Source organism: Pimephales promelas, chromosome 2 (genome assembly GCF_988280905.1).
Source record: "Pimephales promelas chromosome 2, fPimPro1.hap1.1, whole genome shotgun sequence".
Lineage (NCBI taxonomy): Eukaryota > Metazoa > Chordata > Actinopteri > Cypriniformes > Leuciscidae > Pimephales > Pimephales promelas.
Window position 1 is genome coordinate 21588586 of NC_142770.1, and position 15691 is coordinate 21604276.

Genomic DNA, 15691 nt, shown 5'->3' on the forward strand with positions numbered 1-15691 from the left:
ATATATATATATATATATAATTTAATACTTTTATTCATCAAAGATGCATTTAATATATATGTATGTATATAATCTAGAACTTTGTACTCAAAGAGATAAGTGTTTATTGATCATCAAATCATGATATTAAAATGATTTCTGAAGGATCGCATGAAGCTGAAGACTGGAATAATGATGCTGAGCTTTTATCATAGGAATAAATTACATTTTAAAATATATTCACATAGAAAACAGTTCTTGTATTTTGCAAAAATATTTCACAATATTACAGTTTTTACTGTATTTTTGATCAAATAAATGCAGGCTTAGAGAGACTTCTTTCTAAAAACATTTTTTTTTTTTTTTAAAAAAGAAAGCCTTACCAACTCCAAACTTTTGTTCAGTAGTAGACTATATTGTAGAAGATACTATGGCAGATCACGATTCACTTCCTTTCAATCAGACATGAATGTTATTACATATTGTTCCTACTCTTCCTGTGGTATGTGTTGGCAAAAATGACTGATCCGCTCTCAAGTATCTGTATATGTACAGTTATAGTTTAACATGTGAATTATGTTGTGACACTGCCACTTAGTGGACTGAGTCTGAAACAAAAAAAGATGAAAACATGTTGTATTGCTATTTTTAAATATTTCCAATAATAGGGCTAACATGTCCACGTTTTAAATCATATATTGTGCTTAATAGCATTCTGTAATCGAAATGAAGGTGAAAATTTGAATATTATTAAAAATATAAATTGATCATAAAAATCAACCATTCAAAAGTGCCTGTCACTGGGTAAAAACAAGATGTGCAGACGTATTTTTTGTTGAAAAGCACTTGGAAATTGAAGTTGGAAGAGACATAAGGAAAATACACAACCTTTTTTACTAAAGATATGGGTCTCAAAGAAATGAACCTATGCAGACTGTAATAAAATCAAGGAAAGAGTCAAATCAGACAAAAAGGGAGGAACGGATGTACAGTGGAGGGGAAAAGAAAACATGAGAATTGCGATTCTTCCTCCAATTCAGCACTAGAACAATAGTTGCCTATCAGTCTGTTAGCACCTACGGACGCTCAGGGAGTGTGAAGGGCTCGCAGAAATGAGCTATTGTCTGAAGCGGCTTCACACCAGCCACATCTTACTCATAAATAAAATAAAACTATTACAAATAACTGACACGATGACTAATCGCCCTGTTTTAGGAGTCTGCCTTTCTGAACCCCTGCAAACTGCTTGAGCCCAAACATACTTGCCAGAAGACAATGACATGAAATCCAATCATTTCCAAACATGTGACTGATGAAATGTACAAGCATATCCTGAGGAATATATCCTCCCTTGTGAAAAAGAAGTGGACTTTAGCATACTTTTAAGAATATGTATTAGTGTGACACTTAATTGCATGATAATAGGACTTAAGTACATCTTTATTTGTAATTAATTATTAAACTGTAAAAAAAAAAATGTTGCTGCCTTAAATTAAGTATAGTCAACTTGGATGTTTAAGTCATTTCAACTTAAAATAGTTGAAAAAATTAGCTGAATCTTTCAATTAGTTGAAACTATTGCTTAACTGATTTTCGATGAGTTAAAGCAATGTAAAAACACATGTTGTCATGACTTAATGATTTATAAGCGTACTTCTCATTGACATCATATTTTAAGCGTACTTCTATTGTATTATCTTTGAAATGAAACTGATGCATTTTACCCCACATTTTTGCCATAGTTTAATAAATTAAAAATCAAAACATCCGTCAAATAAATATGTCAAATGCATTGGTGCAAAAAAAAAAAAAAATCTCCCTTTATTCTTGGTTTTACTATTTTACTCAAATGGGAATAACTTCATATAATGTTATCTATGGTAGAATTGAGTTCCGTACCTTCCTAATATAAAAAGCGTGATTGAAACTGACTTTGTTAGCTTTTGAAATGTGAATGCAAAAATAACTTGCACCTTGACAATCTAAATGAAAGCTATTGTTAAGCCAAATCCATTCCAATCAGTTTAAAAAATATTCATATTGAATAAAGTATAAAATAAAAATCCTTTTTCATACCTCCAGACAATGAGGAATGTGTTTTTACAAGGATTATTTCTATGATTGACATGATATAAAACAGAAAAGGCCAGGCGCTGTTATGTGAAGCGTGGTGGTTTCTGTGTTTCTGGTCATAGGCCACTACATACACCCCAATAAATGCCATTCCCCCTGTCGTAGCTCTATCGCCATGGTGATAATGTATTTCACAGCTCACATTTAAACACCTGGAAATAATGTGTCCAATCTCTTGTACTGGATTACAGCACAGTTGAGGTCTCATCAGTTTCCTCTAATTACGGGTGGCATGAAGCAGAATCATCAGGTTCCTGTAGTATAATTTTAAGCACAAGGCCAAGTTTCCCGCTGACATCAAAAATCACACTCCACAGATTACTGTAACTCGTCAAACCAGCATAAAAACACTAAAACACAACTTTGTTTGAGGCGTGATGTAGTGATTCAATCAATCTACCATATTCAGAAACGTTAACACTGTTACACTGTAAAAAGTCACCTTAAATTTAAGTCACTCTTAAGTAAAATTTGTCTATAAAAAAAGAGAATTTTAAACACTTTTCATGAAATCATTTCACATATCTCTGTACATATTGTCTTTATATTTAAAGCTTGAATGTGTAATTTTTCAGTGTTCAAAATATTTTATATATTGTCATTTATTTTAAATATAAATAAATACAAAATGTAATTCATTTCAAATGAAACATTTCACGTTCTAAATTATTTTTTTAAATTATTTTTGTCTTCATTTTTAAAGCTTAAATGTGTATTTTTTCATTGTTAAGACAGATAGACAGACAGTCAGACGGACGGACCCAACATGTTGGGTGTCGCCCAGCCCGCGGCTCTACAAATATCTTTCAGAGGCACCTTGAGGAGGAAGCGACACCCCTGGTGGAGTGGCCTCTCACAATCCGGTTAAATATCTAGTGGGTTACCTCTGCTTGGAGACAGACTTTCCCTACTGCTAGCCTACGTAACAGACAAAGAGCTGGTCTGAGGTCCTGAAGCTTTGTGTTTTTTGAAAGCACAGTCCTGATCATGATTTACTGGGGGGAACACCACTCAACTAATAGGTTCCACTTTAACGCATAGAGTGTCTGCTTGGGGTAGGCGCTTGGGTCACCTACAATCTCCGGGTGCCACTGGGTGCCCAATCTCTGAGAAAGTAGATCCATCCTCAGAAGAATGTGCCATGGGAGGGGCTGTCACGAGGAGCATGAGTTCTGGGAGCCAGGTCCGGTTAGGCCAGTACGGTGCAACTAGTAAGACCTGCTCCTGCGACAAGGACAGCCCGAAGGAGAGAACTTTGTACTGATACGCCGCCCCTCGAACGCATATCGCAGAAATGGTCTGTGTCGAGGGAGAATCAAGACATGGAAGTACATTTCATTTCCTTCAGAACGTTCGGGGCTAACCAATTTCGGGATGGAGACAGCGTGAGGTCTGTCGCTGTGCGCAGTTCCTGCATAATGCCTGGGTGGGAACTACTCTTGTGCAATTCCATGAGCGCTTTGGCCTGGTAGACCAGCAAGAGTGTCATGGCATGCAGAGCGGAAGCAGCCTCTCCACAGGCTCTGCAAGCCTTACCTGGGAGAGCAGACGAGAACTTGCAGGCCTTGGAAGGGAGGCGTGGATTACCCCGCCAAGTGTTAGCAATTGCATCGCTACCAATCGCTCGACTGGGGGGATCTCCACGTAACCCTTGACTGCTCCACCATCGATTGTAGAGGGGGGAGGCACCAGACCGGTTTCTGGAAGTTAAAGGTGCCACGATCTGGTCACCTCCTCATCCACTTCCAGAAAGAAAGGCACTGGGGACCAGCACAGCCCACCCCAAGAAACCAATCCTACAGCCTTGAGGATTCGGGACACAGTAGAGGGTTACACTCAAGCCCGACACTTGAGGCAGCCCGGGAAAGTATAGTGGCCAACTCTGGGTCTGACTCTGGCAATGCTAAGGTCCCTCAAGGGGGATAGCACAGCCGAACCTTCATCCCCAGAGGAGTCCAGGTAATCAACATGCTTTCATCGGGTGGAGCCCCAAAAGTAAGAGGGGCCAGCGCACTCACTTGGAAGCTGGTTGCAGTGGGCAAGAGGAGCGAGGGGCCCGAGGAGATGGTCTCGTCTGTTACCCCTTTTCCACCAAAAAAAGAACTGGTTCGGAACTGGTGCTGGTTCAAAGTTGGTTCGGAGTTGGTTCAACTTGCGAACCACTTCAGAACCTGTATGTTTTTCCACTGACTAGAGCGTCCAGGGAACGACGTCGTTACGTCACTGTGTACGTCGCCATACGTCTTAGCTAGAAACGCTTGCAAATATAACATCACTTTCGGATTATCTCTAGCTCGTGTACCAAGAAAGCTTTAAAAACAATTGAAATATGTAAGTCTTTTAATCTTTTCGTTTGATATGTACATTTTTCTGATAAGTTATGTAGTACCCCTGTAATTGTGTTTTTTTTCTTTCCATTTATTTATTCTATATTGTGACTTTTCTGTGCTTATGTCTTCAATAAAAAAAATTAAAAAAAATAGAAACGCTTGCGTTAACTTCAAGCATAACAATTACAAAGGCGGACTCCATCGTGTTTCTGCAAATGTTTCTCTTGGCTTTGCGATCCTTTATTGTGGTCAGAAAAGATGTTTAGGACACATCTAAACCCGGCCCAGCCCCCGACGTAAGCATGACGTGGTAAAAGAACGGTTCTAGTCCAGCAAAGTGTTGGCGCCGCTTTGGAACCAGTTCTCCTGGCCGAGAACCGGTTCTTTGGCTGTCGAAACACAAAGAACTGGTTCACGCGCAGGCACCGGCTCCAAACCGGCTCTCAAAATGCTTTGGTGGAAAAGGGGCTTGTGAAGCCCTCACTGTTATCCTCAGATCCACATCATAGTAGCCGAAGTAGACCAACTCTGGTGGCCACCAGATTCAGAACTAGATCAGGGAATAGTCCCGGAATAGATAAGGGACTTCAAGAAATGTATTCGAGTCTCAATCTCAACTCTGAGATGGTCATGTTCCAGTGAGAACACAGCTCAGCATGCTTAAGACCCAGACATTCGAGACAATGATTGTTGCGGTCCCTAATATAAATGTCTAGGATTCAAGGGACACATAACATAAGAGATGGACAACATATTTATAAAAGTATATGTTACAACACAAACAACTCACAAGAGTAACCAAAAATGACAGATGGGGAACTCAGCAAAAGAGGAAAAAGAAAGACAACCCAACTAATAAAGTAAAGCTGAGACTCCCCGCTCCTAACTAAAGTTACAAACTAAGAGTAAAAGGTAAACATTATGAAATGGTGTTGAACAAGCTGGCGTCCTGCCAAGAGCCGCCTCCTTCCCCAATTCATCCAACAGGAAACTAAGTAAGATTGAAGAAACATGACAACTTTACTACAAACAATCATTGGAGGACTCTGGGCCGGAGCGGTTGCGAGACATGCGTAACAGTGATTATGACCAGCAGGAGCCAGATGAATACTGCATCCAGAAACACATGGGTGGAAGGACATTGCTCTTTAAGGAATTTTCTCTCTCTGGTGCTGCAGCTCGCAGGGGAGATGGTCGCAGCACCCAAGCGGGAAATAATGCAGCCAGCTGTGTGCTCTCACAACTCATTGAAGGTGCAAACTCTCTGAAGGGCTGTGGAAACAGCTGTTAGAAATGCTCTTTTGAAAGTAGCTATCTCCTCTGAGAGCACCATCACACCAATACCAACCGAGAGACACCTTCCAGGAAAAACAGCAGACTCGTAGAAGTACACTTGTCTGTGAATTTGGCAGAGCAGAACACATGCAGGGCCCGGCACTGAAGCGAAAGGCAAATATGCGATGTACCAGCTTCCATATTTATACTCGCGCTGCAGGGCGGAGTGTGCAATGTGCATTGGCTCGTTTAGTTACACTCGAAAGTGGATTGGTCTCTCAAGCGAGATCCCAATACGTCAGTGTTGGGATCAACTTGAGCCAACGTGATATCGGCAGTGAACGACTGATAAGGAATTGCACTGGAAACAGGCTAACAACTCAAATACAACTAGAAAGAGACATAGCGGTAACATTTGTTCATCAAGATTAGGGTTGGGTATCGAGAATCGAGTATCGATTGGAACCGAGACTAACTTTTTGTATTTCCCAGAATCGTTCAAAAGTTAAAATTTCGATTCCTAGTTTCGATATTCACAGTCCGCCGAGCGGAAGAAGAAACCGCTGAACAACACCGAAGAAGCGTCTACCGGAAGTGTTGGCATAACCACGCGAGTCGAACATGAGTACCTTACGTCGGAGATCCAAAGTGTGGCTTCACTTTTCTAAAAATAACGAAATCTCGGCAAAATGCAAAATTTGTGACAAAAGAAGTATTTTTACAGAAGGAGTATTTCCTTCAGAATGGATTTTTTCCATCAGAAAGACCGTTGGTTAGCAAGGTTAGCTAAACATTTTTGACCCTGCCTCTTAAAAGAATCGGAATCGAGAATCGTTAGGAACCGGAATCGAAAAAAGGAATCGCAATTGGAATCAGAATCGTTCAAATTCAAACGATACCCAACCCTAATCAAGATATTTGAATGACGGCATCTGAAAACTAAGGGCATAAATGTTTTGGTAGATCTTTATTTTGCAGCCCTGTTCCGCATGTGCATACTATGTATTTACAGCCCGTTCTCATCCCAAGGCGTCATATACTGACGCTTTTGACATTTCGTCTACATCAAACGCACATGGCACCCTTTAGCGTCAATATGAGACGCAGATATATATGGGCCAGAAGGCGCCTCCTAGTGGTCTAACCCTAAACCTATGCTAGAACTAAACCTACCATAACCGAACAAAGCTCTGTGTGTGTTATATTGACGCTAAAGGGTGCCAATGTGAGTTGGATTTAAACGAAATTTCAAAAGTGTCACTATATGACGCCCTAGGATGAGAACGCGTTGGTATTTATGACAGTAATTACAATAGCGGGGTAATAGGTACTAACCCTGAACCTACCACTAAACCTTACCTTAACCCATGTAGTTACATTATTACATGTTTTCTTTGATAATGTCATTGAGGAGCATTCTGGTCAAAGTTACTGTGTATACAGTTGTTGTATTGTAGTTTATGTTTGAGTCAGAGGGTTTGTGGAAAATCTTTGAACTCACACAGTCAGTATCCTGTGATGCTGCTGGGTCCAAGCAAAAAAAAAAAAAAAAAAGTGTAATTCTGGATAAGAATAAATTTGGAAATCCCATGTTTGCTATCCAGGATCAGGTAATCCATTTTACTTTTGTGCCGGTTTTTTAAACAAATCAGGGTTGGATGACCCCGATCCATATACAAACTTTTCAGATTACCAAAGAGAAAGAAAACAACAAACAAACATCCCCTTCCATTTTCAATTTCTTTTAAACAATCAGACCCCAATAGGGGCATGCACTAAATGGACATGGTTATGGGGGAAATAGGAAATAGGTGAAAAAAATATATATTTGAATGCATTTTGATTGCGTTCTCTTTACTTAAGACGACGTGGCCAGGCCAATACTGTGGCTTGTACAGTTACTGCAGCCCAAAGTGAGATATAGAGAATTATCCAACATCTCTTACATCTTCAGTCCACTGTGCCACAGTTCTGACGAGTGGAATCTATTTTTAAGTAAAACAGCAAATTGTTCAAGATGAGTTGAGATGCCTTGAAGTTTTTTACTGTGAACCATTGCTGTCCTCTGGTGGTCAACAGTAACAACACTTGGTGGGAGGGAAAGAAGGATATCTGAGATTTAAAAAAAACAATCATTGTAAATTCAGACTGGACAATAGAAATTACAAATGTCGATGTATTTTATTTTTTTCTGGTCCGATCCCTTAAGAAGCCTATGGAGGAGTGATCCAGCTCTCAGATTTAATCAAAAATATCTTAATTTGTGTTCCAAAGATCATGAACAACATGAGGATGAGTAATTACTGACAGAATTTTCATTTTGGGGTGAACAAACCCTTTAAGAACAGTGATTTTACAGATATGATTTTACTTATAATAAGCCTATACATGAAAGACATTTACAACATTGTAAAATAAATGATGAATGCATGATAAAGGTCTCTAAATAAGTTTTAATATGACCTAAATTTAGCAAATAGACAAAATCCACATGCTTAGATTTAGTTCTTGCACAGTATAGGCTATTGTGTTTTTAAAGCACATGCAGTGAACAAACAAAGTTTCACAACACAACGAAAATGCAACTTGGTTGGATTTTGTACATTTATAACCAATGTAGTCAATATAGTCTGTTTTTGATTTATTGTCAGTAAAAGTTCTTGCTCAACACTGCCCTCTTGTGGCCAGGAGGCGTTTTCTTTGTGTTGTGGATTCACTCTTTTCTTTCAACAGAAATAAAACTAATTCCAAAAGCATAAACAAAGCCAGCAGGAAACATGAAAACATTATTTCCATCCATTCCCATTATTTTCTTGTCATATATTTCTGATTCTAGGACAAATTATGAAAATGAAAATCTCACATGTATAATTATTATGTTTTTTTTTTTAATTACGTGGCCCTAAACAGCACATTTATGTCAATATCAAGCTCTCAGTTACACTGTTGGCCTGAATAATAGCACATATGTATAATTATAACCATATTTACAAGCTTTATAGGCAACTTTAAGACATCACGTGATATCCAGAATGCATCGAGCTAGCGGCAAAAATGACGGATTATTTATGAATTATGGACTTCAAGAGTATCAAAGTTGGACATAAATCATTGGTTCCCTTTCAAGGCGGTCACTTCGACATTACGTCATACTGACGTATATGGGAACTCCCCCTTTCTCCATTTCCACTGAAATCTTATAGGCTAACGCCAGCTGGAGACAGCTGGCCAATTGACGCAAACATGCAAATGCTGACCGGTCCACGGGTAGTATAAATAGCATGGGCGCGCCAATTGCGTCAGAATCACGACTGAACGCTAGAAGTCTTATTGAAGTCATCGTGGAAGTTGCAATAGAGGTTACTCATCACGTTTCCTCCCCGCATCCGATGGCTGCTATATGCCAGATGTGCGGGTCCTTGACTCGCTCTACCCTAGGAATCTACAGAAGCCGCACTCACGTAACGACAGGTGTGCTGATCTTCCAATGCGCGCCTCAGCAGGGATGAGGCCCACTGCCGCCAGCTGGCCGCTGGTGGGCCCTTACCCGCCCAAAGTCGAGTGGACGTCGCTTTCTCGACGCGATAGGCTTCGTCGAAAAGGGATCCTAGCACTGACTCTGTGTTCGGTATCTCAGCCCGCCAATCGGCCCCGAACCCGAATGAACGGTTCCTCACCGTTGTCAGAGGGCGGGACCGGGAATGTGGCGACTCGGGCCACGGAGAGCGCCGCACCAGACAGTGGGTCCTTCCCTGGCTGCCGCTCGGCACCTGCTCAGGCCTTAAGTGCTGGATTCTGAAATTAACCATGTATTCACAGCTGTTGTCGCTATGCCACGGACGCTGTGTCTATGTGCACGCTGATATGTGCTATATTAACGGTAACGCCAGTGCAACTGGCCATTCTGTTAATCACGATTCACAGTTGTTGTCGCGACGCCACTGACGCTGTGTTTATGTGCACGTTGATATGTCTTGTACTACTGTTATGCCCTTAAATGTTGCCCCGTTTTCCTCAGTGCAACTGGCCATTCTCTTTAACCATGTATTCACAGCTGTTGTCGCTACGCCACTGACAGTGTTTAGGGGCACGCTATGGGCTTATTGAACGGTAACTCAGTGCTACTGGCCATTCTGTTTATCCTATGTGTTAATCACGATTCACAGTTGTTGTCGCTACGCCACTGTAGCTGTGTTATGTGCACACTGTTAGGTGTTATTATTACTAACAGTGCATTTGAGCGGCCGCGCCGTCCTCGAGTCCCGTCCCCGGGTGCCTCGAGCGGAGCGAGTCCCGTGTCTTTCCCCCATCAGGGCGGTTCTATTCTGATTAACCACGTATTCACAGCTGTTGTCGCTACGCCACTGACACTGTGTTTACTCGCAATGCGCACAGATATGTGCTGTGATTTGTGCCATTATATAGTGCCCTGTTCCTTCAGTGCATATGGCTTTTCTATTACTAACGTTACGTGTTCACAGCTGTTGTGCGATGTATTGATAACGCTGTTATTATGTGCACGCTTCACACTGATGTGTTAACATGATTCATGCCGCTATAATTGCCCTGTACCTTCAGTGCAACTGGCTTCTGTTCACGGTTGTGCGATGCACTGACGTTGTGTTATTACACTGTTATGTGTGTTATGATGTGCCACGATATTGCTCTGTACCTTCAGTGCAACTGGCCAGTCTGATCACTACGTATTCACAGTTGTTGCGTTGCCGCTGATTTGTACACTCTTATGTGTGTTCTTTGCCACGATATTGCCCTGTGCCTTCAGTGCAGTTGGCTATTCTGATTACTACATTTTCACAGTTGTTGTGTTGCAACGGGCGCTGTGTTACGTAAGCAGTTCACACTGTTATGTGTAGGATTTATGCCAGTATTCTTGCCCTGTATACTTCAGTGCAAATGGCTATTCCAATTACGAAGCAGTGTGTATTCATAGTTGTTGTGCCATGCAACTACGCCGTGTTATGTATTCACTACACTTGGTATGTGTTGAATTGCCATTGTATGTTGCCCTGCTCCTTCAGTGCAAATGGCTATTGTATTTCTACATATTCACAGTTGTGGCGCGATGCGACTACGTTTTTACAAGCTACACTGTTACATGTAATGATTTATGCCATTATATATTGCCCTGTGCCCTTCAGTGCAAATGGCTATTCTATTACTACACTGTGCATATTCACAGTTGTCGTGTGATGCAACTGGTGTCGTGTTGATACACACTCTACACACTGTGGTGTTATGATGTGCAAATGGCTATTCTGATTATGTGCACAGTTGTGCGTCACAACTGACGTGGGGTACATGCTAACTCACTGATGTGTAATGGTTACGCCGCTAATTTTGCCCTGTATCCTCAGTGCAACCGGCTATTCTGATGTACTATGTATTAACAGTCGATGTCGCTATGCCTCTGACGCTGTGTTTTTGTGCACACTAATGTCACTATGCTATCGCGTTGCCCTGTATCCTTCAGTGCTCCATGGCTATACTATCCAACTGTGCCTAGTCACAGTTTTTCGCTACGGCGACTTGCGCTGTTTGCGTGCACACTAAAGCATAATGCTGTTATGTTGCCAACGTAACTGACCATTATGTTGTTCTGCGCATATTCATGCAGTTTCGGTCGCTTCGGCGGCCCGCACCGAATTTTTCCCACGGATGTTGAAATGTACACACTGTTGGGTTATGCTGTTATGTTCTCTTCCTCAGTGCAACTACCAGCTACCCTCTAACTGCATATTCAGTTTTGTCGTTATGGCGACTACACTGCACGTACAAGGACGTGTTTTTGCTATTCTTGCTCTGTCCCTTCAGTGCAAAACTAGCAATCCTATCTAACCATGCATTCCATAGTTCTGGATGTATGTACGTAACGGAGGTTTTATGCGGTTTGCTGCCTTGTTCCTCAGTGCAGCTTGCCATCCTATCTACTTGCATCTTAGTTCTGTCTACACAGTTCTGTCGCTACAGCGACTTACGCTGCATATACAAATGCAAGGATGTGACACTCATGTTATGCTGTCATGTTGCCCTGTATCTTCAGTGCAACTAGTTATCCCAGTCAACTGTGCATTTCACAGTCTCCGATAGGTGGCTGCGATGTAATATCTACACGTGGATGTATTCATGAACAGCGGTGTTGCCCAGTGTCCTTTAGTGCCTATACTGAGCTATCTGCGTTCAATGAGTTGGAGCTACGGCTACCGATGCTGTTACGTGCATGTGCTACGCTGTTATGTTGCCTCCAGTGCAACTGGCTATTCTACTTTTGAATAGGCTGACCCTATTCTATTTCTGACTGCATATATTTACAGTTGTTGTCGCTATGGCCAATGACACTGTGTTTATGTACACTCAGTATGTGTTGATTGCACTTCTTACATTGGCTTGGAACATCAGCTATGTCCTACAAGGAAGTGTCAGTTCCTCGTAACCCGCTTGCTGGAATGGAAGAGGGCAAGTGTGGAGGTGGCAAACACATAAGACGCCTGCTGGTGATCAGACCGTCGTGAGTTCCACTCAGAGTCTCTCTGGGTGGGTATATATAATCCAGGTTACGCCGTGCCGCGGTGGAGCTCTGGAAGTACTAGACCTCCAGGATAAAACAGGCTGGTTTTCTGAAAGTGCACCCCAGAGCAGGGTGCAGCTTTCCTGGGCTTGAGACCAGCGCACATGCCGGATTAGGCGATGGTGGTGTCAATATGAAAGTTTTTAAACTTATCACCCCCGGTTCACGGACCTGTGAGTTATGGGGGGCCTACGACAATCCCCCTCGGGAAGGTTCTGTTTTACAGACGATTGGCACTCCTGCCCTCAGCTGTGGAACCTTCGTGTGTGTCTGCTGCTGAGTCCATAGTTGAGCAAGACACTTCACACTAACAAGTGCTCAGACGAAGCTCTCCCTGAGATGGCCTTACCACCGGCTCTCGCCCAGCGAGCACTTGGAATCCTACGCTCATTCTAGTGACTGATGTCGCATCGTCTTGGACCTGGTGACTGCAGCGTCACTCTCCGTTCGATATCTAGCTATGTTCCGAAGTTGCTTACACCGTTCAGAGCACAGGTGGATCTCTGCCCGCATTATCAGCTGAGCTGTTAGCCTCGCATATGCCGATGCTCAGAGTGATGTTGGCCCTGTAGAGATTTGTGATCTGTAGGGCAGCAGGCTGACAAACCGCTGTTTGTGTGCTTGGTGGTAGGTTCTAGGGATTTTTTATACAGAGACTCTTCTCTGATTTCAACGCTTTGTTTGCTTAATACCTACGGGATTAGGTTGCTGGTTGTCTTCTCAGAACTCGTTCAGGGTTTAAGTTTGTTGATCCGCCTATAGCGTTGTGGGTTCAGTGAGTTATTTTGAACTAATGGAACTGTTACCATCAACTGTGCAGTAGTCTTTTTGCAGGGTTACCTTTGCTGCTAACTCTGTGTGTGGCTACTTGGTTATGCAGCTGTCACCGCTATGCTGTTGTCACTCTATTAACTCTTTGCTTTAGTGCTTATGGTGTTGTGCTGCCCTGTCCAGTGCAGCCTTCGCTTCTTTGCATTGGATGTGCAACTGGTAAAGTAGGAGCAGACGTTGGTCTAGTTCGCCTATCCGTTGAGTGCTCCAAGCGGCGTGGCTGGCTTAGAACTGTTGTTTCCTGGGGAGTGTAGCTTGACCCCGTCAGGGCTTATCTTCACTGCGCTCACGGCGGGATTCTATACAGTTCCAATATACGTCAGTATGACGTAATGTCGAAGTGACCGCCTTGAAAGGGAACGTCTCCGGTTACTATCGTAACCTCGGTTCCCTGAGAGGCGGGAACGAGACATTACGTCAACCGCCGTGCTCACCGTTTGATCAGCTGTGCTAGCGTTCAGTCGTGATTCTGACGCAATTGGCGCGCCCATGCTATTTATACTACCCGTGGACCGGTCAGCATTTGCATGTTTGCGTCAATTGGCCAGCTGTCTCCAGCTGGCGTTAGCCTATAAGATTTCAGTGGAAATGGAGAAAGGGGGAGTTCCCATATACGTCAGTATGACGTAATGTCTCGTTCCCGCCTCTCAGGGAACCGAGGTTACGATAGTAACCGGAGACGATTTATTGCTGAAATCCTCTGAAAGGAAGCAAGCAAAGGAAATTCCAGGCTGGATAGAAAACATTCTGTAAAGGCTAGAAAGACACCACAGACATCCCCGTGATGGCTAGCTCGTTAGCTTTCTGCTGGAAAAAACGGTAGGCTAAGAAAATCGATCAATCTGTCATCGAGTTATGTAAACATTTATCGGAGGTGACGTGTGGCGTCGTCGACGATGCCGTCGGGCTCTGAGAGTTGTGTTACTTTATATTTTCATGTAACATATCAGTGTTTGTGTTGAGTCTTGAGGGTGTTCGAAATCCATATCTTGAAGATTTTGTCGGTCTGTACTTTGAAATTGTTTCAAGTCGTCTCCGTTTCTTGCATGAACAAACATCTTTAAGAGTCCTTAAAAAGTGACAAAGTGAAATCAGATTTAACATTAAACTAGTAGTTCTGACAAAAACATTATTTATTCACCCACTTTTCATGGTTTTGTTCTTTCTGTAATATAACAGCTCTAGTCACCAAGCTGTAACTGCAGCTGTTAAAATATCCTTTATAAAATGTAAAATAGCATACTGATATTATAGTGAGAATTCAAGAGCACAATGTCCACGTTTGGAGACATACATGTATAATTTCACTAAAGATCTCACCTATGATCACAATGATCAGAACAGTGTTCAACAGAGCAGATATGAGGATAATAATCTGCCAATGTGTCTGATTCCTCTCAATGATCTTCACCGCTGTCTTTAGTGTTTAGCTTGATGATCACTGAATGTTCACTCACCGCTGATGTGTATTCTGGTGCCGTCGCTGTATTTTGGAGCGTCTCTGGTCACACAGTAATAAAGTCCTAAATCATCAATAGTGACATTATTTATGAATAGATGAGGGTTTCTTTGCACTGAATATTTTTGTCTAAATCTATTATTGTAGTAATGAGGAGTTGTAGATGAGAAAGTGCGTAATATCAGAACTGGAGAATCTGGGAGTTTCAGAAATAACCAGTTAACCTCCCTTACATCAAAATCACAGTTCATAGACACATTTAGACCCAAATCTGTAAGTTGATTAGTTAAAGTCTCCGCAGCTTCACACCATATGAGCAGATCTGTGAAATAAACCACATACACATCATTTGGATTATTATCATGCCATTAAACATTATAAATTATCTTATAAAGAACATTCAGATATTGATAAAGTACATTAACTCACAGAGTTGAAGCTGCACAATCTTCATGATGTTAACACACTTGAGTGTGACGCGTCTTGTTTCTTTCACACGACTGTAGAGATGTACCGTTACCTCTGAGCTTTCAGACGGATAGTGTGATCTAACCGCAGTCAAGAGGAAGTCAAAGGCAGGTTTGCTCTGGCCACACGTTTAGTTCTTTTGTCTATTTGTGCAAAACTCAAACCATTGACTTATGCGAAACCATGCTTGTGTTAACCACAAAAAAGAAAACCACAAAAGTCAAAGATATCTTTAGATTTATTTACATTTGTTTTCTTGACTTCAAGCGTTGTCAAATTGCTGTAAAAAAATAATAAACTATCAGAAAATGTCATGATTTAAAAAAAAAAGTTTTATGTGTGTGAGATCTGAGCATTTCAGCGCACTTATAATAGAGAAAGAAAAAATATTATACATAACCAGGATCTCCACTTAAAACAGCACCAGAATAAAGTGTTACTATAATACACACTGCATATTTAGATACAAAGCAGAAAACTCATGAATGGAAATGGAAATTAAAATCCACATATTTAAAATATAATAACAGCAAATTTTATTTTTTAGTTTGTAAAAAAAAAAAAGTATATGTAGGTACACCTAACGTGTATCACATGGTACATTGTCTGTAGACAGTAGTGGTCTGCTCC